Raw genomic sequence first — 21,444 nt, 5'->3', positions numbered from 1 at the left:
AAACCTGACCACAGTCTGAGTTCTTACATTGGTTTTGCATACCATGTTACTAATATTTGTTGGTACCACTTTAAGAAATATAGTTTGTGATCAATTGTTCACTGAAAAATAATGATACTTAATTTCCATGTAGAAACTTACAGTGAGATTCTGCCTGTCCCTGTGTAGACTACAGGTGAAACACTGCTTTCCTCGCTAATTTATTTCACAAAATCACGTTTACAAGTTAAAAGAGTAGAATTCGGCCCATCATGTCTACTCCGCTATTCAATCATGGCTGATCTAATCCCATTTTCCTGCCTTCTCCCCATAACCCTTGATACCTGTTCTAATCAAGAATTTGTCTATCTCTGCCTTAAAAATATACACTGACTTGGCCTCCACACTCCTCTGTGGCAATGGGTTCCACAGAATAACTACCCTCTGACTAAAGAAGTTCCTCCTCACCTCCCTTCAAAAAGAGCGCCCTTTAATTCTGAGGCTATGACCTCTGGTCCTAGACTCTCCCACCAGTGGAAACATCTTTTCCACATACACTTTATCTGAGTTTCTCCAGAATTTTGTGTCTACCTGTTTACAGATGTTAGTTAGTAACATTTTGATGTTGATTGGCTGGTCTATATTTCTGGCATCCAAGCGTATGCAAGTTTGATAATTATTTTATAGCAGTTCTCAATGGAACTGACAATCTTTCTTGGCTCTTTCAGAGGATAGTTAAGATTAAGGTGCAACGCACTTTTTGCATGCCTGCCATCGCATATTGGCCAGATTGTGGAAAAGGGATTGCTGAAACAGATACTGTAACTCCTTTAGTTTAGGAAAGAACTGCAGATGCTGGTTTAAACCAAAGATAGACACAAAAAGCTGGAATAACTCAGCGGGATGGGCAGCATCTCTGGAGAAAAGGAATGGGTGACGTTTCGGGTCGAGACCCTTCTTCAGACTGGTCTCGACCCAAAACGTCACCCATTGCTTCTCTCCAGTGAGGCTGCCTGCACCGCTGAGTTACTCCAGCTTTTTGTGTCTAACCCTGTAGACACAAAATGCTGGAGTAACTCAGCAGGACAGGCATCTGTTCCGCTGAATTACTCCAGCGTTTTGTGTCTATCTTCGGTGTGAACCAGCATCTGCGGTTCTTTCCTACACATAACCCCATAGTTCAGTTTTATCTCCAATACTAATATAGTATTATTGGGCTTAGGTTCCCCAGTTGCCAATGAATGAATTCACATCTCTTGAGTAATCGCTTTCAAAATATGAGTCTCGTAACATAAGTACGATGCTAACCTGCCTAGATGGACAAGGCCGTTTACAATATGTGTTTGTTTTGCATTAGTTTCTGCCGTAATTTTGGCATAGATATGCAACATGTTGGTACATGGTCATTCCAGAAAATAATTTCATTGGGCAGCTTACAACCCAGGTGCATGAATATTGATTTCTCTTAACTTCAAATAACCCCTCTCACTCCATCCCTCCCCCACCCAAGTTACACCAGCTTTTCATTCTCACCAAGCAAACAGCCAACAATGGCCTGTTTCCTTTATCATTGTTGATGCTTTTTCATATCTTTTATTTATTTGTTAGGGTGGGAGATTGCAACCTTCATGTGGTCCGCCCTGTTTCGAAGAATGCAATCGACCTGGCGTGCACAATCAAATAAGATCATATAGAACAAGTTGTCCTCCAACTTTAGTCTGTGCATGCCATACGCAAGAAGAAGAAGATTCATTTGTTCTATGTCTCTCTACATCAACATCTATATCTCTCGTTTCCCTTTCCCGTGACTTTCAGTCTGAAGAAGGGTATAAAAGTTGAGAGGTTATGTACAGTTGTACATTGGTGAGGCTACATTTAGAGTATTGTGTTCAGTTTTGGTCAACCTATAATAGGAAAGATGTTGTTAAGCCGGAAAGGGTTCAGGGAAGATTTACGAGGATGTTGCCAGGACTCACGGGCTGAGCTATAGGGATAGTTTGAGCAGGCTGGGACTCTATTCATTGGAGTGCAGGAGGATGATGGGTGATTGTATAAAGGTGTATTGAACGTCACCCATTCCTTCTCTCCAGAGATGCTGCCTGTCCCGCTGAGTTACTCCAGCATTTTGTGTCTGTCTTCCAGAAATTCTGGCAGATGCATAAGGAGGAGCACCTCCACATCCACCCCCGGCACCTGAGTTTAGAGTTGAGAGTTTCAGCACAGAAACAGGCCCTTCGGCCCACCGGGTCCGTGCCAACCAGCAATCCCTGCACATTAACCCTGTCCCACACACACTGGGGACAATTTTTACATTTACCAAGCCAATTTACCTCCATACCTGTGTGTCTTTGGAGTGTGGGAGGAAACCGAAGATCTCAGAGAAAACCCATGCAGGTCAGAGGGAGAATGTACAAACTCCGTACAGACAGCGCCCATTGTCGGGGTCGAACCCGGATGTCGGGCGCTGCAAGCGCTGTAAGACAGCAACGCTACTGCTGCGCCACCGTGCCGCCCTGGCAGATCTTCACCACGCAGGTGCCTTGTTTAGATTGTCTTGCAGACTTCATTTTGTAACTTGTGCTTCTTTTAAGTCAATAAAATATCATCAGCCACATATTCCATGGCAACCCTCCTATCTAAACAGCCAGACGATACATTTGATTCAAGTTCCAATTGGAGTGGCTGCAACACAGGAGAATTATGGCAACTGCCCAAACATCTTCCCGTTCTTGTCAAAATTTAAATTATTTTTGTGGCTACAATCCATGAGCGTGTTAACGGAATGGAAACCCTCTTCACAAGAATAATTGTAAGTGCTCGAAGTGGTGGGTATTGCAGACAATGTTGACATCATTACTTGGTCCACAGAAATCTTTGAATTAGTTATCTATCTTATGCACAATGGCCTACAGACTGGTCCTGCAAATGACTTTGGCTGGACCCATGAACAAAGTGGTTAAAGGATGGCAATAGCTTTTATTTTTAGTTTAGTTTAGTTGAAAGGTACAGCATGGAAACAGGCCGTTTGGCCCGCTGAGTCCGCGCCGACCAGCGATCCCCGCACACTAACACTATCCTCTGGAAACTCTCAACACATTCACCTCGGCTCTCTCCGGATGAGGAAATCAATTCAGAATCAATATCGGTAAGGCAGCAACCACCTTTGGGAGGCTGACCAAGCGAGCATGGAAGAACAGGAAACTAACGATCAAGACCAAGATAACTGTGTACATAGCGTGCGCCTTGAGCATGTCACTGTTCAGCAGTGAAGCTTGGACGACCTACCTGCATCTGGATCAGAAATTGAATGATTTTCATTTCCACTGTCTTCAATGTATCCTGGGAGTTTTTTAGCTTGACAAAATCACCAATGAATCTGTCCGCTCCCTGACCAAATGTGTAGGAAGGAACTGCAGATGCTGGTTTAAACCGAGGATAGACACAAAAAGCTGGAGTTACTCAGTGCGTCTGACAGCATCTCTGGAGAAAAGGAATAGGTGACGTTTCGGATTGAGACCCTTCTTCGGAGACCCTTCTTCGGAAGAAGGGTCTTGACCTGAAACGTTACCTATTCCTTTTCTCTTGAGATGCTGTCTGACCCGCTGAGTTACTCTGGCATTTTGTATCTATCTCTCCCTGACCAACCTGCCTAGCATCCCTGTGTTCCTAAAGCAGTAGTATCTCCGCTGACTCTGACACATACACAGAATGGGAAATGGACGCATCCCCAAAGATGTGCTATACGTGGAGGGCACCAATGCACGGAGGTCAGGGGGAAGACAAAAGCTTCATGACAAGTATACGATGAAAAGAGATATAACAAACTTTAACACTGGCACTGACAACTGGGGAGCAGCTGCTGAGGACCATGGGAGATGTAGTTGGACCTGCAGATGGATATGAAGCACCAGGTCAGCATGTGGTTCGAGACCCTGTAGACCAGGCGACAATGACACAAAATGGTGACGGCAACAGCAACACACTCCCCAATCCAACGGCCAGGAACAACTTCACCTGTCGATGACTGTGGGAGGGTCTGCCCGTCAAGGATAGGCCTAGTCAGCCACAGCAGGAAATGCAACTACAGGCGAAACATTCCCCTCTCCAAGTCGGACAACGTCAAAGACACAGGAAGGCAAAGGCAGCATCAAAGTTAAAGACAAGGCGTATAATATTGCAAAGATTAGCGGGAAGCTGGAGGATTGGGAAGTTGCTAAAGGGCCTGTTGCACTTACGCGACCTTTACAGGCGACTGCTGGCACCCGTGATAGGTCGCTGAAATTTTCAACATGTTGAAAATTCAGCAGCGACCAGAAAGACGCTACGACTCTTTGGAGACCTCTCACGACCATAGGAGAGGTCTCACGACCATACAGGCGACCCCTGGCGACATGATGCGGGTGACCTCTCACGACCATAGGAGACCTCTCACAACCATACAGGCGACCCCTGGCGACATGATGCGGGTGACCTCTCACGACCATAGGAGACCTCTCACAACCATACAGGTGACCCCTGGCGACATGATGCGGGTGACCTCTCACGACCATAGGAGACCTCTCACAACCATGCTGTATGGTCGTGAGATGTCTCCTATCGTCGTGAGAGGTCTCCAAAGAGTAATAGCTTCTTTCTGGTCACCGCTGAATTTTTTTTTTTTTAATATATTTTTTTTTTTTACTTTAAAAAAAAAAAAAAAATTTAATTTATTTATTAGAAGTAAGTACAATACAGTGGTACCTTTTTTTCAGGTGCCAAATATATGTTGGCAAGTTACATTCTATGCACAACTTCATTTTTTTTAATAGAAATGAGAGAGAGAAAAAGAGACTAGATAATAGTGTAGAAAAACGTGTAGTGTGTAAAGAAAGACAAAAAAAAACAAAGAGAAAGAGAGAGTGAGGGAGAAAAGTAAAAAAGAAAAAGGAAAGAGAGAAAGTGCAGAGAATAGGAGATAGGAGATGAGTATTTGTATTCTTGACCATCTTTCACCCAGACCTGAAACAGTTAGTTTTTACGATTCTGTTGCACCACATGTATCCCAGAAGTCAATAAATGGAGACCAACTCGTTAAGAATTGGTCTGGTTTATCTATTAGGAAGAATCGCATTTCTTCAAGAAATGCTGTGTCCAACATATTTATAATCCACATTTTAAGCGTTGGTATGGGTGTATTTTTCCAAAATTTAAGTATACGTTTTTTTTGCTATTATTAACCCATAATTTAAAAATGAATTTTGAAATGTGTTTAATTTATTCCCGTCTCCCGTTACTCCAAGTATAATCATTTCAGTGTTGGGCTCCATTTTTATCTTAAATAATTTTGTAAATATATCAAAAATATCGCACCAAAATTTATGAAGTTTTATGCAGGAAACAAAAGAATGTGTAATATTGGCGTTTTGAGATAGAAATTTGTCGCAAATGGGAGAAATATTTGGATTCAAAATTTATTCATGTTGAAAATTTCGGTGACCTATCACGGGTGCCGGCAGCAAAGATCTTATAGCGCTCCGCTATAGGATCTTTGGCCGGCAGTTGCCTGTAAAGGTCGCGTAGGTGGGACAAGCCCTTTAGCAACATGCCAGAAATTCAAGGGAGTCAGGAGTTATAAGTTTGTGGAGTTACTATTAATAAGGACAAGGTGCTTCAGAAGCTGAAAGTTCTGAAGGTGGGTACATTACCAAGACCAGATGGATTACCACCAAGACCAGATGGATTATTTTCCAGGGTTCTGAAATGGGTAGCTTTAGAGGTTGTGGATGCATTAATAATGATCTTTCAAAAACCACTGGAGTCAGGAATGGTTCCAGAAGACTGAAAATTTGCAAATGTTACTCAGCTGTTCAAGAAGGGATTGAGGTAAAAGAGGGGAAACTCTAGACCAGGTTAGCCTGACTTCAGTGGTTGGTAAGACTTTAGATTCCATTATTCAGGACGAGGTTTCCAAGAACTTAAAAGCTCATGATAAAATAGGCCGTAGTCAGCATGGTTTTGTGAAGGCGAGATCTTCCCTGACAAATATCTTGGAATTCTTTGAGGAAATAAATTGCAATGTGGACAAAGGAGAATCAGTGCGTGTCATTAACATGGATTTTCAGAAGATCATTGATAAGGTGCCACACATGAGGCAGATGGAAGCCCATGGTATAGAGGGAAGATACTAGCATGGATAGAAGATTGTTTTTCTGGCAGAAAGCAAAGAGTGGGAATAATGGGGGTCTTTTCTGGTTGGCTGCCAGTGACTAGAGGCGTTCCACAGGGGTCGGTGTGGGGTCTGCTACTTTTCACATTACACATGGACTTGGCTTTTGTGGCTAAGTTTGCAGATGATATGAAGATAGGTGGGAGGGGCAGATAGTGCGGAAGAAGCAGGGAGCCTGCAGAAGGACTTGGACAGGTTGGGAGAGTGGGCAGAGAAGTGGCAGATGGAAGACAGCATAGCAAAGTGTTTAGTCATGCATTTTGTTAGTAGGAATTAAGCCATAAACAATTTTCTAAATGGGAAGATTCACAAATTAGAGTTGCAAACAGACTTGGGAGTGCTGGTGCAGGATTCCCAAAAGGTTAATTTGCAGGTTAAATTGATAGTCAGAATGGCAAATGCAGTATTAGCATTCATTTTGAGCAGACTAGAATATAAAAAGCAGAGATGTACTGCTGAGGCTTTATATGGCACTTGTCAGGCTGCATTTGGAGTATTGTGAGCAGTTTGAGGCCCCATATCTAAGGAAGGATGTGCTGGCATTGGAGAGGTTCCAGACGAGGTTTACGAGAATGATTTCAGTAAAGAGTACCTGCAGCAACTCTTCTTGTTCTACTGCGTTTAACGGCCACTTCACTGCCATTTTTATAACAGTCTCCATTAATTCCTAAACCTCCAGCTCACTGCAAACCCATCCCTCGCTCTCACTGTGGATTTTATTGTTATAATGCATTATTTATCAACAGCAAACTATTGTGTTGCTGGGCCTAATAGCAATGTCTTTATTCTGCATAAAGGAAACAACACAAATGCATGATTATGCTAATCTCATCAACCTGGAGAAGGGTAGTGACCCAAAATATCGTCTATCTTTTTCCCTCCATAGATGCTGCCTGACCTGCTAAATTCCCCCAACAGTTTGTTCCCTAAACTTCCAAGCAACTGAAATTACTCAGTAAAATTTGACATCCTCAGTCCATTTGGGTGGCACAATCGGCAGCACAGCTGCCTCACGGCGCCAGGGACCCGGGTTCAATCTTGACCTCGGGAGTTGTCTGTGTGGAGTTGGCACGTTCTTCCTGTTACTGTGAGGGATTTGCTTGTGTGCTCTGGTTTCATATGTTTATTGGCCTTTATAAACTAACCCCAGGGTGTAGGGAATGGATGAGAACGTGGTCTAACTTAGAACAAGTGTGAACGGGTGATCGATGGTCGGCATGGACTCGTTGGGCCAAAGGGCTCGTTTCCATGCTGGATCTTTCCATTCAATAGGACTACTCGGAAAGATTCACCAAGGAGTGCCATGAGATTCTGTGCAAAAGCTGGGCCTTTACTCCAGAACTGGTTCATCCTGTTTGATATACCAGGATAAAACCGGTGCTCGCTCACATGAGGAAGCTAGAATGAAGGAAGAAAAGTAGAAAAGAGAATCATGAAAATCAAGAACCACTAATGCTGCAGCAGTCAATGGAATAAAAAGTCAGGCAGAGTATGACAGGATTAATGGGCGAAAATCGCTTTCAAAACATGGGGTGGACACAATGAGGCCTAACATCTAGGACAGGGGTCGGCAACCTACGGCCCACGGGCCGAATCTGGCCCTTAGCCCAAAATCATCCGGCCCACAGGCGCATTTTCTTTCAATTAGCTTTCGCGACCTGGGAACTGCAGCCAGTGCCGGGGCACGCAGGCAACCTGGGCACTACAGCCAGTCCCGGGGCAGGCGAGCCGACCTGTGAATTGCAGCTAGTCCCGGGCTGCTAGATTCTAGGAGCTGGCGGCCTCCAACTGGAATCGACATTGAGGGCTCCAGTCGCAGAGCCAGTGGACTTACCATCACGGAGCTGGCTGACTTCCGAGGCTGTGTTGGTGGTTTTGCTGCAACATGTTTCACAAAACATGGGGGGGGGGGGGGGGGGGGACCGCCCCGTCGACGCCCGCCCCCAGGATTTCTGCCCATGCATCAATTGATAAGTCACAATGACAAAATTGGAGGAGTGGATTATAAATTTCCAACTCTGAAGATTTCAAAACAAAATAATGCTATGGGTTTGTTGTGCAATGAGTCAATGAGTGTGCCAGTCGAGCACTCCAGGGGGCATCTTTCTTCAAAGGTAGGTTATAAAACCCTTCAATTTTTAGATGTTTTGATTGTGCTATTCACAGGATCGCAGAAAATTGATGGCATGGAAAGAAACTATTTGTCCATCAAGTTCCTCCTGGCTTGAAAGAAGTTGTTATTGTTTGTCACTAGTTCTTGAGTAAAGACCATGACATCTAGTCGATAGTGTTGCAATGTGTACAGAGACGACTGATTAGACCGATCCAGGCTTGTATATTCCATTCACACTGGTGAAAGAGGTACAAATGCTGGGGCCTCATCGGTTCTTGATTTTTGTGATTCACTTTTCGTCCTTGCTTCCTTGATTCTGTCTTCCTCATATGAGGAGCGCCACTTCTGACGTAGGTCCACCAAACAGGACGACACAATGTTTATTGTTTCCAATCAGATGTTTCAATGTAGAAACGTTTCAAGAATTTCCAAGAATTTTCAATCTCTTTCTCCGTCCACCATGTGATCATTTGTTCTCAGTCGGCTCTCGATAAAGTAGCCGAAATGTGTAGGAAGGACCTGCAGATGCTGGTTTAAACCGAAGATAGACACAAAAAGCTGGAGTAACTCAGCGGGACAGGCAGCATCTCTGGAGAGAAGGAATGGGTGATGTTTCGGGTCGAGACCCTTCTTCAGACGAACAAGGACTCGACCCGAAATGTCACCTATTCCTTCTCTCCACAGATGCTGCCTAATCGGCTGAGTTACTCCAGCTTTTTGTGACCATCTTCTCTATAAAATAGCATCGCTTAGGTATTCTGTTATCATACATTCTTCTGACATGTCCTGCCCACGTGATCTATGATTCTTTCAACAATGTGTTGATGTCTGGGAGGTTAATTTGGGACAGAGTCTGTGTGCCTGGCTTGACATAAGTACGATGTAGCTATTCTGTTAAAAAAGTAAATAAAAAATAAATAAAAATTGGATAGGCATATGGATGAGAAGGGAATGGAGGGTTATGGTATGAGTGCAGGCAGGTGGAACTAAGGGAAAAAAGTTGTTCGGCACGGACTTGTAGGGCCAAGATGGCCTGTTTCCGTGCTGTAATTGCTATATGGTTATATGGTTAATCCCACTCCCTGTCATCTCCCTACAGTCCTGCAAGTTCTTTCATGTCAGAAACTTGCAAACCATCTCGGTTTGCAACACTATAATAGACAAGAGGCAATAGGCAATAGGTGCAGGAGTAGGCCATTCGGCCCCTCGAGCCAGCACCGCCATTCAATGTGATCATGGCTGATCATCCACAATCAGTACCCCGTTCCTGCCTTCTCCCATATCCCTTCACTCCCCTATCTTTAAGAGCTCTCTCTTGAAAGCATCCAGAGAACCTGCCTCCATCAGGCAAAGAATTCCACAGACTCACAACTCTCTGCGTGAAAAATATTTTCTGTGGAATTCCCTGCCACAGAGGGCAGTGGAGGCCAAATCACTGGATGAATTTAAGAGAGAGTTAGATAGAGCTCTAGGGACTAGTAGAATCAAGGGATATGGGGAGAAGGCAGGCACGGGTTATTGATTGGGGACGATCAGCCATGATCACAATGAATGGCGGTGCTGGCTCGAAGGGCCGAATGGTCTCTCCTGCACCTATTTTCTATGTTTCTATCCGTTCTAAATGGCTTACCCCTTATTCTTAAACTGTGGCCCCTAGTTCAGGGCTCCCTCAACATCTGGTACATGTTTCCTGCCTCTAGCGTGTCCAAACCCCTAACAATCTTATATGTTTCAATAAGATCCCCTCTCATCTTTCTAAATTCCAGAGTATACAAGCCCAGCCGCTCCATTTGCAATTGAACTTGCCTCTATGCCTACCAATGGAAACAATGCATTTCCAGCCAGTATTTTGTGTTTTGACAAGAAATTGACTTTGTATTTTTCTTGTTTCTTTCTCTTGCCTTTAATTTTTTAGAAAGTTTTATTGGGACTTGCACGACTTCCTGATTTGCTTTTCCTTTGTTTATCTTATTTTCTTAACATGAAGAGGAAGAGAGGCAAGAGCTCTGTTATTCTTCCAGATGTTTTAGATGAATAGACTTGCTCCGTGCAAAGCTCAGAGATTCAAGATCTACAGAATTTGTCACAATATTTCAGGGCAAAGAAAAGTATTACCTTCATGCAGAGACTGACCTTGAAAGGAAGCATCACATTGATATTCTATCCATCGTTTCAGGTTGAATGTCAAGGATCTGTGATGCAGCATGAAGACATGCAGAGAGTTGACATGTCTAACATTTGCCTCTCAATCAACATGACAAAAAACAGATAAACCGATTATTCGTACAATTTCTCCATATAAGATACTGCTGTACTGCCATGTTTGCCGACCTAACATTGGAAACACTTACAGTTATTTAACTGTGCTGTGATATGGGTGTTGTAGCAATACATTAGTCAGGAATATAATACATTATTGGCTTTATTATAATAATTTAGTTTTTTTCTGTGTATTTTCATTCTCACTTCCTACATTTTTATGTCAGGCATTCTTGTGTGTTATCTAATGCCAGTGTTTGCATTAAACCTTCTATGATGTGTAATTTGCAGTTCTGATGTAAGATAATATCTGCATCAATCTTATTTCTTTCTCCAGATAGTGCTTGACTGTTGTATATTTTGTTTGCTTTTATAAAAAATAGATTCAATGATCAAGCTGAATATCTAGCAGCTAAAATATATTAATAAACCATCAGCTACATGCAAACAAAAACACATCACCTACCATTGTTTAAATTAGATTTTGCGTCAATCCACGTTATAACTAAAGAAAACAACAATATTAAACCACTTATTGTTGCAATAATATCATAAGATCAGAAGTGATAAGAGCAGAATTAGCCCATTCGGCCCACCTACTCCGTCATTCAATCATGGCTGATCTATTTCTCCCTCCTAACCCCATTCTCCTGACTTCTCCCCATAACCTCTGACACCCGTACTAATCAAGAATCTATCTATCACTGCCTCAAATATATCCATTGACTTGGCTACCACAGCCTTCTGTGGTAAAGGATTCCACAGATTCACCACCCTCTGACTAAAGAAATTCCTCCTCATCTTCCTAAACTAACGTCCTTTAATTCTAAAAGGCCTGTCCCACTTTGGCGTCATTTGCGCTTCACTTACACAACATAATTTACACTTCATGACGCATGGCGTGCATTACGTGCGCATTGCGTGCATTACGTGCGCATGGCGTGCATTACGTGCGCATGGCGTGCATTACGCGCGCATGGCGCGTGGTGGCATAGGCAGTGACGCACGGTGCCCCAGGATTTTGGGATTCTCAAAATCCTAGCACGCCACCTGCACGACGCGCAAATGACGCCCAAGTGGGACAGACCCTTAAGGCTATGACCTCGTCCAAGACTCTCCCACTAGTGGAATGTTAATAGCACATGGCATTATTATTATGTAAATAACATGGCATTAATATAATGTAAATTGACAAGATGTTCAGAGAATAAACAGATATATCATGAATTGCAAATACCACTTGATGGTAGATTTACTATCACTCCCACCATTAGCACTTTGTCCTTAGAATTCCTATTATTTTTAACAACTTACTGGATTTTCACATTAATAGCACATTAAAAATCACTGAAATCTGGAATAAACTCTATAGTTCAACATGGCTCAGCGGAAGGGAAAATGCATTGATAAGTTTGTTGGAGTTCTTTGAAGATGTAATGAGAAAGGTCAATAACGGGAAGTGTAGATACAGTACATTTGCACACAAGGGATCGATAAGCAGCCACGTGGAAGGTGCTAAGAATAAAATATTAGTGTGTATTGAGAAAACCGAAATATTAGTATGAAACTGAAAACCGTGTTGGGATGAATGGGTCATTTTTAGTTTGGTTTGTTGCAATGAGAGTGTATGTTAATAATGTAGATGAAGTCCGTAAGTGTGTTGTAACCAGAGCTTCTGGCAATACTAACCTAGGTCAGAATGACCCTTCTGATAATGTACCAATGGTGTCTGCAAAGGTGGGTGGACGAGTAATTTCAGCATTACCTCTTATTGTTTCAGATTTTCATCTGAAAATGCATAGTTTCTCTAGAAGTGTGGCCTACTTCTGATTACATTGATACATTCTTATGTTCTCAAAGTACAGTGTTAAAAAAAACATGATTATTTTTAACATGGTGCAATCAACCTTTCTGCCCCTGAATGCGGGCAATTTATAATATTCAATTCCCTTTCCGTCTGAAATTACTCATAGTGGCTTAAAAACAGAAAATTATCCCTTTCTGTTCCAACTATTCCTTTTCCTCTCTTTTTCTCTCTTCCTTTGCATGAAACCAGTGGTTCTTAACCTTTTTGGCACCAGTACGCAAACAAAATACTGCATGTGGTATGTACTTTTGTTAGGTTCCTAAACATGGGTTCAACAAATTGATATGTTATTTGTGTCCCCTTCATGACCCCCGGCAAAGCCCCAAATTACCCCCCAGGTTAAGAACCACTGCATTAATATAATCTGATCTTGTATTCTCTCTTTATTTTGTTTTAATCCCACTTTACTCAAATTCACTTTGTTTCTGAAGCTTTCTTCTCTTAATTTCTCAATCTCCAAGACATGTTGAGGAGATACATATCAGATTCACTGATCTACTAAATTCCAGCAATTCCAGCATCCTGCAGCGTATGATTAAATGATTTAGACAGATAAAGAGGCATGCACTGTAAAATGCCTGGCCTAAGCAAAATCCACCCCCTTACAGTGGCATAGGCTTCAGCACATCAGTCAGGGTGGCCCCTGTCCCACTTAGGAAACCTGAACGGAAACCTCTGGAGACTTTGCGCCCCACCCAAGTGCGGTTCCCGGATGCTAGTTGAAGGTGGTTGCCGGAGGTTGCAGGTAGTGGAAGGTCTTACCTTCCACTACCTGCAACAACCGGCAACCACCTGCAACCTCCGGCAACCACCTTCAACTAGCAACGCAACCGGCTTCGACTAAAAAATTACCGATTTTTAAAACGGCAACCTATTATTAGTCACGGCCTGTTTTGAATTTTTTGAAATAATTGCCGGAACATAGAAGAAGCAGAAACCACTTTCGACCATTAGGGAGACTGACAAAAACCTCCGGGAACCGCACGGAAACCTTGGGTAGGGCGCAAAGTCTCCAGAAGTTTCCGTTCAGGTTTCCTAAGTGGGACAGGGGCATAACTTTTCTTTTAGCTAATAAATCTGGGTGCAAGAGGAGACAGCAAACAGCCTTCCGATTTTGGCTTTTGTAAACCACTGTCTGCTGTTTCTTTGTATTCTAACCAAAAAAAGATAGTGCATTGTTCTTTCTGTTCTCCTGATTGAACGCCATGGAGGTTAACATCAAATCTTTCTACTCATCGAAAAGAAATATGTGAACAAATTTGCTTTTGTCACGTTCAAGCAACTGTGCCATATTGGAGTATTTATGTTCAAACTGTATGTAAAACAGATCAAAGGTGAAATTGCAATGTGACCATTCTCAAATGTCAGAGGCATTATCTGAGCAAAGAAATTGCTTAACTTTGAGTGCCTCCATTTCACAGGTAATCTTTACACGCATGATCTTGCTGTGGTTTATGTTAGATTCCTGTGGTTTGTTCTCTGATTTATTTAAGATGTGACAACTGACATAAAACAGTTCCAATTTTATCCACCAATTAAAGGGCAAAAAATAAAATTCAGAATGACAATATTTTTATAAAGACGCTCTGGATAGCGCAGGCTGGCAATAGAGACACCTCGTTCTGCTCTCAACCACGCACAGTCACAGTCATCAATAGTGAATTGAAAGCATAGAATTAGGCGATGGGACACAGTAAGTGATGAACTAGAGTCACAGAGTCATACAGCGTGGTATCTGGCCCTTTGGCCCAACTTACTCACACAGATCAACATGCCCCATCTACCCTAGTCCCAAGTGCTGCATTTGGCCCATCTCCTTCTAAACCTATCCTATCCATATACCTGTCCAAATGAGCTCCTCCGGCAGCTCATTTTATATACGTAACACCTTTTGTGTAAAAATGTTGTCCCTTGGGTTCCTCTGACATCAAACCTATATCTACTGGTTCTCGAGTGTGGGAATGGGAACGGGAATTCCCATTGTGTTTCGATCCTTGTTGTGTTTGGCAACCGGGAGATCAGGTAGGCCCAGGCGGACTGAACGAAGGTGCTCAGAGAAACAATTGCCCAGTCTAGGTTTGGTCTCGCCAATGTATAAGAGTCCACACTTTGAACAAAGGATACAGTAGATGAGGTTGGAGGAGGTGCGAGTGCACCACTGCCGAACCCTCTAAGGACTGTTGGGGTCCCTGGACTGAGTCGAGGGAGGGGGTATGGGGACAGGTGTTGCATCTTCTGCGGTTGCAGGGGAAGGTACCTAAGGAGGAGGTGGTTTGGGTGGGAAAAGATGAATTAACCAGGGAGTTGCAGAGGGAATGATCTCTGCGGAAGGCGAAAAGGGGTAGAGATGGGAAGTCTATATATTTCCCTCTCTATATCTATCTATATTACTAAATCTCTGATCTTGACCGCATTTGGCCGACTGTGTTGCAATTTCCGAGAGAACGGCGCCACATATGGCTGTCATTTTTGGCCTCCTTGCTCAGAGCCCCCCTCCGCCATATGAGTGCGGAGGATTTGTTCCGTCGATGAAAAATGAGAGAGTTATTAATGTTTTTACAAAATTCCCCATTCTCTCTGCTGCCCCCGCTGGCGGCAGGGGGAGGGACTATAAAACCAGGAAGTGTCGTGCCTCTCTCAGTCTCTGCCAGAACAGGAAGCGAGAAGGTCACGGCTCTCTGAGCTGCGAATAACACTGAACACACGTCTACTCCACGGTGAGTCCCCTCGATGCGGCTGTAAAGTGGCTGCAGCCCTTTTTAACAAGTTTGTGTTCTCAAAATGAATTTTGGTTGTCGGGTGTCTGCAGCCCAATTGTTTGCCTCGCCTTTTTTAACAAGTTTGTGTTCACAAAATGAATTTTGGTTGTCGGGTGTCTGCGGCCCAATTGTTTGCCTCGCCTTTTTTTGACAAGTTTGTGTTCTCAAAATGAATTTTGGTTGTTGGGTGTCTGCAGCCCAATTGTTTGCCTCTACTTTTTGACAAGTTTGTGTTCACAAAATGAATTTTCGTTGTCGGGTGGTTGCAGCCCAATTGTTTGCCTTGGCTTGGCTTTTAAAATCGTTGCAACAGTTGGATGCCTGCCCAAGCATCCATACGGCCCACAATTACTATACTAGCCATCTGGAAACCAGTACCTTCAGACCGCAACACCCATGATAGCGCAACAGACAGCCCCCCCCCCCACTGGCGAGCAGTATTGGAATTAGTGGAGAGGTGGAATATTGCGTTGGTGACCAGCCCTCCCGTGTGATGCTGGGACCCAACGGGTCCCACTTAGTCTAGTCACCATCTATATCTCTTGTTTCCCTTTCCTCTGACTCTCAGTCTAAAGATGGGTCACGACCCAAAACGTCATCTATTCTTTTTCTTCAGAGATGCTGTCTGGCTTGCTGAGTTACTCCAGCTTTTTGTGTCTATCTTCGGTTTAAACCAGCATCTGCAGTTCCTTCCTACACATTTCTATGCAGTCGTCTAGCTCTCCTTGGATCCCAGGTGATCTAACATTCCACAGCGGCCTACCATGTGGAACCTTGTCAAATGTCTTGCCAAACACCATAAATAATGTTTACAGCTGTGCCTCATCAACCTTTGTTATCTCCCATGTACAAAGCCATGCTGACTATTCCTAATCAGTCATTGTCCATTTTCAATGCATGTATATCTTATGCCTCAGAATACTCTCTGGTAACTTTCCCACCACAGATGTTAGACACACTGACCTACAGTGTATTTCCCAGGTTTTTCCCTGCAGCCCTTCTTAAATAGAGGCACAATATTTGCCACCCTCCAGACAACCCACTTCACCTGTATATAACGATGACCCATAAATCTCAGCCAGGGCACCTGCAAATTCTTCCCTATCTTCCCAGTGTCCCTGGATATATCCGATCAGGCCTGGGAGATTTGTCTACCTTCGTACGCTATAGGACCTTCAACAGATCTTCGACCATGATACTGACTGCCCTCAAGACACTTCCATTGACTGCCCCCAAGCTCCCCGATCCTCATCTCTTTCTCCACGGTAAAAACAGAGGAGAAACAGAGAAGGACCGGGCGATCACGGTGGCGCAGCGGTAGAGTTGCTGCCTTACAGCGAATGCAGCGCCGGAGACGGGGGTTCGATCCTGACTACGGGTGCTGTCTGTACGGACTCTGTACATTCTCCCTGTGTTCTGCGTGGGTTTTCTCCGGGATCTTCGCTTTGCTCCCACACACCAAAGACGTACAGGTTTGTAGGTTAATTGGCTTGGTAAATGTAAAAATTGTCCCGAGTGGGTGTAGGATAGTGTTAATGTGCGGGGATCGCTGGTCGGCGCGTACCCGGTGGGCCGAAGGGCCTGTTTCCACGCTGTATCTCTAAAACGAAAAACGAAATACTCATTGAGATCTTTGGCCACCTCCTGTGGCTCCACGCATTGGTTCACTGCATTGATTCCTGAGGGGGGCCATTCTCTCTCTGGTTACATTTTTTCCCCTTAATACACTTATACAAACTTGTGGGATTATCCTTAATATTACTTGCCAGAACTATCTCCTATCCCATTATTGCACTCCTGATTTCCTTTTTTATTGTGCTTCTCAGTTCCTGAAACTCCCCCAGGAGTTCACTTGATCCCAGCTGCCTGTACCTGCCCCTTGCCACCTTCTTATTTTTGATCAGAGCCTCAATGTCTCTCGTCATCCAAACTTTCTTACACCCCCATGCCTTGCCATTGACTCGCGGGCTGGCCGAGGAGCCTCGTGGCCCGGGCCTCACGGGCCATAACCTCGCGACTTGGAGGTAGAACCTTGCGGGCCGGAGCCTCGCAGGTCAAAGGTGGAGCCTTGCGGATCGCCGAAGCCCGCGGCCACCAGTGCCTGGATCTGCGGAGCCCGCAGCTGGAGCCTGGGTCGGCGCCACAGAGGCGCCAAAGAGGACCCGGCGGCGTTAGTGGAGAACTCGGTGCGGCGGTCGATGATGGCGCCGACCAACAGATGAGGACGGACACGTGGAAGTGAGGACGTCGCTGCCGGGGGAAGGAATAAAGAAGGACCCGGCGGGGGGGGGGGGAGGGGGGGGGGGGGGCATGGGAGAGGGAGAAGAGCATTGGGGACCCGTCATGGAGGGACTGCCGTGAGGGAGGGGGGAGGGTGGGAGAACAAAAGGGGGAACCGGGAGGGGGGTGGGGGGGGGAGATTTGTAACTTTGTATGCACCCTTTATGTGGCGACAATTTGCATACCTTGGGTCTACAAACAAAGAATTTCACTGTGACTTGTCACACGTGACAATAAAGTATTCAATAACAGGATGCTGCTGTCGTGGATGGATCCTTCACCTGTGTCTCCTCTGTGTCTCGTGGTTCAGCTCTCACTCCCCCTTCCCCAAGGTGGAACATTGCTAGAGGTCCACGGTGTCCGTACCTTTCAGCCCCCCAGTCTCCGCATCCAACACATCGCTCATTGACCTTTCCACCAACTTCAATATGATCTCACCACCAGTTGCACCTTCCACCTCTTTCTGCTTTCCACAGAGACCACCCCTTCCAGAACTCCTTTGTTTACTCATCTTTTCCCATGTAATCTATCCCCGCCCCGGGTACTTTCCCCTGCAACCGCACTGTCCCTACACCTCCTCCCTTTCATCCATCCAGTGTCCCCAGCAGCCCTTCCACGTGAGAAAGAGTTTCAGGTACCTAGCCTGACACCATCTAATACATACGGTGCTACAAACGTAACCTCCTGTACATTGGTGACAATAAACTAAACTGAAACTTGCAGTCTTCAGCAGAGCCCTGGAAAGACCAAGAACTCAGAAGTCGAGGTTTGTAGTGTCTTTTGAAACTACAAACGCAGCAGATCCATGAAATACATTTGTGTAGGAAAGAACTGCAGATGCTGGTTTAAATCGAAGATAGACATAAAATGCTGGAGTTAAGGGCCTGTCTCACTTGCGCGTCATTTACGCGACATAATTTACGTATCACAACGCACGACGCGCGCATGGTGCATAATGATGTACGCAGTGACGCGTGGTCACGTACGGCTCCCCAGGATTTTGGGATGTACAAAATCTTTGCGCGCCATCTGCGTGACGTGCAAATGACGCCCAAGTGGGGCAGGCCGTTTACTCAGCGGGACAGGCAGCATCTCTGGAGAGAAGGAATGGGTGACGTTTCAGGTCGAGTCTGAACATTTCAGCTCGGGTCTGAAGAAGGGTCTCGACCAGAAACATCATCCATTCCATCTCTCCAGAGATGCTGCCTGTCCCACTGAGTTACTCCAGCTTTTTGTGTCTATCCTACTTCAAAGTTTGATGAAGTCAAATATTACAGAATGGAGTTTGAAATGTTGAGAGAGACAATGGATTCTGCCTTCCCAATATAACTTTGAGGAAATATCTGCATTGTTATCATGCTAAGCCATTTCCAGTTTCAGGTAATTGGCTCCAAGGAAGGAAGCAGAGGGTGATGGTGGAAGGTTGCTTCTTGGATGTGAGGTGTTGCATTTTGGGACGTCGAACAAGGGCAGGACCAACACAGTGAATGGTAGGCCTCTGGGTAGTGTTGTAGAGCAGAGGGATCCAGGAGTACAGGTGCATGGTTCCTTGAAGGTCGAGTCACAGGTAGATAAGGTGGTCAAAAAGGTTTTTGGCACTTTGGCCATCATCAAAAGTTGGGAGGTCTTGTTACAGTTGTATAAGACGTTGGTGAGACCGCATTTAGAGTATTGTGTTCAGTTCTGGGCACCATGTTAAAGGAAAGATATTGTCAAGCTTCAAAGGGTTCAGAAAAGATTTACGAGGATGTTGCCAGGACTAGAGGGTGTGAGCTATCGGGAGAGCTTGAGTTGGCTGGGTCTCTATTCCATGGAGCGCAGGAGGATGAGAGGTGATCTTATAGAGGTGTACAAAATCATGAGAGGCATAGATCGGGTAGATGCAGAGTCTCTTGCCCAGAGTAGGGGAATCGAGGACCAGAGGACATAGGTTCAAGGTGAAGGAGAAATGATTTAATAGGAATCTGAGGGGCAACTGTTTCACACAAAGGGTGGTGGGTGTATGGAACAAGCTGCCAGAGGAGGTAGTTGAGGCTGGGACTATCCCATCGTTGAAGAAACAGAGAGGTACATGGATAGGACCGGTTTGGAGGGATATGGACCAAGCACAGGCAAGTGGGACATGTGTAGCTAGGGCAATGTTGGCCGGTATGGGCAAGTAGGGCCGAAGGGCCTGTTTCCACACTGTATCACTCTATACTATGACTTTAAGTGAGGCTTATTGTTATACAGACATCGCTACAGACTTTATGTTACTTTACATATTTTTGAAATAACACGACTAACTCTTTATGATTTGCGTCCTTAATTTATGAAGCCTTTTTCACTGCAATGAATAATCCTTCATGTTGGCAGAAAAAAGAGATCAGTGGATAGCAGTAATTAAAATCTTAGCTGCCATTGTGCCAACAAAGATTGGTATCTATTGGGCTGCCAGCTGCACTGAAATATACTGCTATTTACACCAAGCCTTGAGAGAAGTACTTCGTGAGACAAACCACAGCCTGTTGATATAATTGACTGCTGAAAAAAAACTGCCCTTTTAACACCGACTTCTGTTGGAAGTGGTAGAATGTTACCTCTCCCTGGAAGTGCATCGTGTATTACAAAGGGCACAGATATGATAGTGGGGAGAATGGAAAGCTCCTAAAAATGGCAATACATCTTGCAGTGGTGGCAGCAAATGCAGATGCTGCAAGGGCAGATTTTTTTTCTCAGGGGGTGAATGGGTCATCCTAGAAAGTGGCTACGTTCCTAAACAATGTTGAACATGACACGGCCTATTTTGGAAGAGGATGCCCTCTCCAGAACCAGGGGTCACAGTTTAAGAATAAGGGGCAGGCCATTTGGGACTGAGATGAGGTTAAACATTTTTACCCAGAGAGTTGTGAATCTGTGGAATTCTCTGCCACAGAAGGCAAGTGGAGGCCAATTCACTGGATGCAGTCTGAAGAAGGGTTTCGGCCCGAAACGTTGCCTATTTCCTTCGCTCCATAGATGCTGCTGCACCCGCTGAGTTTCTCCAGCATTTTTGTGTACCTTCAATTTTCCAGCATCTGCAGTTCCTTCTTAAACACAAATATTTAATAGAGAGTTGGATTTAGCTCTTAGGGCTAAAGGAATCAAGGGATATGGGGAGAAAGCAGGAATGGGGTACTGATTCTGGATGATCAGCCATGATCATATTGAATCGCGGTGCTGGCTCGAAGGGCTGAATGGCCCACTCCTGCACCTATTTCCTATGTTTCTATGAGGAGCCACTCTAGTGAAATTACAAAACAAGACTACTTGCATGCTAAACATCTAAAACAAATTACTACAGACAGTACAAGGTGATTTTACTACTAATAAATCAGATCAAAGATCCTCAGTCCTCCTATATCTTGTCATGAATATTAGCAAACACTTAAACAGGAGAGGGAAGCTCGAAGAACATCCCCATGTTCAACAATGGTGGGGGTCCATCACGTGCAGAAGTAAAGGCTGATGCATTTGTAAACATTTCAGCCAGAAATGCTGAACTAATGATCCATATGGGATTCCTCCTGGGATATCCACCATTAGGAGGCCAATCACCGGCCAATTTGATTCACCCATGCGATACTAAAAACAATAATATTCTGAGATCATTGCATGCAACAATGCCTGTGGAACCAGACATGGCCCAGTTGATATTACTGAAGGCAGATGATCCAGAATTACCTACGCTCCAACCACACTGTTTCAATATAATGACAACACCAGTGTCTACCTGGCAATGTGGAGAATTGCTCATGTTTTACACACGAGAGTGGGACAAACCAATCCCAATAATTACTGCCAGATCTGTCCACCCTCAAAATCAGCAAAGCAATGTAAGCCATCATTGACAATGTAATCAAACAGTACTTACTCAGCAATAACCTATTTCATCAACGCCTGGTTTAATATTCATTAGAACCACTCAGCTCCAGTGCTCATCGCAATCTTAGTTCAAACCATG

General features: G+C 44.5%; 1 long non-coding RNA gene across 1 annotated transcript; it reads left to right on the top strand.

Moving 5' to 3' along the window:
* Window positions 1-1,805: 1,805 nt before the first annotated feature.
* Window positions 1,806-19,116, top strand: LOC116974131. Its single transcript, XR_004412286.1, has 3 exons — window positions 1,806-1,826; window positions 13,162-13,168; window positions 19,099-19,116. It is a non-coding gene; the product is annotated as an uncharacterized LOC116974131 (long non-coding RNA).
* Window positions 19,117-21,444: the final 2,328 nt, after the last annotated feature.

This window comes from Amblyraja radiata, chromosome 6, assembly GCF_010909765.2.
Source record: "Amblyraja radiata isolate CabotCenter1 chromosome 6, sAmbRad1.1.pri, whole genome shotgun sequence".
In the NCBI taxonomy this organism is placed as follows: domain Eukaryota; kingdom Metazoa; phylum Chordata; class Chondrichthyes; order Rajiformes; family Rajidae; genus Amblyraja; species Amblyraja radiata.
Note: the sequence above shows the minus strand (reverse complement) of the source record. Positions and strands in the feature narration are given on the sequence as shown.